Raw genomic sequence first — 3,556 nt, 5'->3', positions numbered from 1 at the left:
GAAGACTGTTATGTATTGGTAGGTTGGTCTGCAGAGTTAGTTGTTCTTTGTAGACCCATACTCTCAACAGAAGACTGTTATATATTGGTATGTTGGTCTGCAGAGTTATTGTTCTTTGTAGACCCATACTCTCAACAGAAGACAGTTATGTATTGGTAGATTGGTATGCAGAGTTAGTTGTTCTTTGTAGACCCATACTCTCAACAGAAGACTGTTATGTATTGGTATGTTGGTCTGCAGAGTTATTGTTCTTTGTAGACCCATACTCTCAACAGAAGACTGTTATGTATTGGTATGTTGGTCTGTAGAGTTAGTTGTTCTTTGTAGACCCATACTCTCAACAGAAGACTGTTATGTATTGGTATGTTGGTCTGCAGAGTTAGTTGTTCTATGTAGACCCATACTCTCAACAGAAGACTGTTATGTATTGGTATGTTGGTCTGCAGAGTTATTTGTTCTTTGTAGACCCATACTCTCAACAGAAGACTGTTATGTATTGGTATGTTGGTCTGCAGAGTTAGTTGTTCTTTGTAGACCCATACTCTCAACAGAAGACTGTTCTGTATTGGTATGTTGGTCTGCAGAGTTAGTTGTTCTTTGTAGACCCATACTCTCAACAGAAGACTGTTATGTATTGGTATGTTGGTCTGCAGAGTTATTGTTCTTTGTAGACCCATACTCTCAACAGAAGACTGTTATGTATTGGTATGTTGGTCTGTAGAGTTAGTTGTTCTTTGTAGACCCATACTCTCAACAGAAGACTGTTATGTATTGGTATGTTGGTCTGCAGAGTTAGTTGTTCTATGTAGACCCATACTCTCAACAGAAGACTGTTATGTATTGGTATGTTGGTCTGCAGAGTTAGTTGTTCTATGTAGACCCATACTCTCAACAGAAGACTGTTATGTATTGGTATGTTGGTCTGCAGAGTTATTTGTTCTTTGTAGACCCATACTCTCAACAGAAGACTGTTATGTATTGATATGTTGGTCTGCAGAGTTATTTGTTCTTTGTAGACCCATACTCTCAACAGAAGACTGTTATGTATTGGTATGTTGGTCTGCAGAGTTATTGTTCTTTGTAGACCCATACTCTCAACAGAAGACTGTTATGTATTGGTATGTTAGTCTGCAGAGTTATTTGTTCTTTGTAGACCCATACTCTCAACAGAAGACTGTTATGTATTGGTATGTTGGTCTGCAGAGTTAGTTGTTCTTTGTAGACCCATACTCTCAACAGAAGACTGTTATGTATTGGTATGTTGGTCTACAGAGTTATTTGTTTTTTGTAGACCCATACTCTCAACAGAAGACAGTTATGTATTGGTATGTTGGTCTGCAGAGTTAGTTGTTCTTTGTAGACCCATACTCTCAACAGAAGACAGTTATGTATTGGTATGTTGGTCTGCAGAGTTAGTTGTTCTTTGTAGACCCATACTCTCAACAGAAGACTGTTATGTATTGGTATGTTGGTCTGCAGAGTTATTTGTTCTTTGTAGACCCATACTCTCAACAGAAGACTGTTATGTATTGGTATGTTGGTCTGCAGAGTTATTGTTCTTTGTAGACCCATACTCTCAACAGAAGACTGTTATGTATTGGTATGTTGGTCTGCAGAGTTAGTTGTTCTTTGTAGACCCATACTCTCAACAGAAGACTGTTATGTATTGGTAGGTTGGTCTGCAGAGTTATTGTTCTTTGTAGACCCATACTCTCAACAGAAGACTGTTATGTATTGGTATGTTGGTCTGCAGAGTTATTGTTCTTTGTAGACACATACTCTCAACAGAAGACTGTTATGTATTGGTAGGTTGGTCTGCAGAGTTAGTTGTTCTTTGTAGACCCATACTCTCAACAGAAGACTGTTATGTATTGGTATGTTGGTCTGCAGAGTTAGTTGTTCTTTGTAGACCCATACTCTCAACAGAAGACTGTTATGTATTGGTATGTTGGTCTGCAAAGTTAGTTGTTCTTTGTAGACCCATACTCTCAACAGAAGACTGTTATGTATTGGTATGTTGGTCTGCAGAATTATTGTTCTTTGTAGACACATACTCTCAACAGAAGACTGTTATGTATTGGTATGTTGGTCTGCAAAGTTAGTTGTTCTTTGTAGACCCATACTCTCAACAGAAGACTGTTATGTATTGGTATGTTGGTCTGCAGAGATAGTTGTTCTTTGTAGACACATACTCTCAACAGAAGACTGTTATGTATTGGTATGTTGGTCTGCAGAGTTAGTTGTTCTTTGTAGACACATACTCTCAACAGAAGACTGTTATGTATTGGTAGGTTGGTCTGCATAGTTAGTTGTTCTTTGTAGACCCATACTCTCAACAGAAGACTGTTATGTATTGGTATGTTGGTCTGCAGAGTTATTGTTCTTTGTAGACCCATACTCTCAACAGAAGACTGTTATGTATTGATATGTTGGTCTGCAGAGATAGTTGTTCTTTGTAGACACATACTCTCAACAGAAGACTGTTATGTATTGGTAGGTTGGTCTGCAGAGATAGTTGTTCTTTGTAGACACATACTCTCAACAGAAGACTGTTATGTATTGGTATGTTGGTCTGCAGAGATAGTTATCCTTTGTAGACCCATACTCTCAACAGAAGACTGTTATGTATTGGTATGTTGGTCTGCAGAGTTAGTTATCCTTTGTAGACCCATACTCTCAACAGAAGACAGTTATGTATTGGTATGTTGGTCTGCAGAGTTAGTTGTTCTTTGTAGACCCATACTCTCAACAGAAGACAGTTATGTATTGGTATGTTGGTCTGCAGAGTTAGTTATCCTTTGTAGACCCATACTCTCAACAGAAGACAGTTATGTATTGGTATGTTGGTCTGCAGAGTTATTGTTCTTTGTAGACCCATACTCTCAACAGAAGACTGTTATGTATTGGTAGGTTGGTCTGCAGAGATAGTTGTTCTTTGTAGACCCATACTCTCAACAGAAGACTGTTATGTATTGGTAGGTTGGTCTGCAGAGTTATTGTTCTGTGTAGACCCATACTCTCAACAGAAGACTGTTATAAATTGGTATGTTGGTCTGCAGAGTTAGTTGTTCTTTGTAGACCCATACTCTCAACAGAAGACTGTTATGTATTGATATGTTGGTCTGCAGAGTTATTGTTCTTTGTAGACCCATACTCTCAACAGAAGACTGTTATGTATTGGTATGTTGGTCTGCAGAGTTAGTTGTTCTTTGTAGACCCATACTCTCAACAGAAGACTGTTATGTATTGGTATGTTGGTCTGCAGAGTTATTGTTCTTTGTAGACCCATACTCTCAACAGAAGACTGTTATGTATTGGTATGTTGGTCTGCAGAGTTAGTTGTTCTTTGTAGACCCATACTCTCAACAGAAGACTGTTATGTATTGATATGTTGGTCTGCAGAGTTATTGTTCTTTGTAGACCCATACTCTCAACAGAAGACTGTTATGTATTGGTATGTTGGTCTGCAGAGTTAGTTGTTCTTTGTAGACCCATACTCTCAACAGAAGACTGTCATGTATTGGTATGTTGGTCTGCAGAGTTAGTTGTTCTTTGT

Source organism: Mytilus trossulus, chromosome 7, assembly GCF_036588685.1.
Source record: "Mytilus trossulus isolate FHL-02 chromosome 7, PNRI_Mtr1.1.1.hap1, whole genome shotgun sequence".
Classification (NCBI taxonomy): Eukaryota; Metazoa; Mollusca; class Bivalvia; order Mytilida; family Mytilidae; genus Mytilus; species Mytilus trossulus.
Note: the sequence above shows the minus strand (reverse complement) of the source record.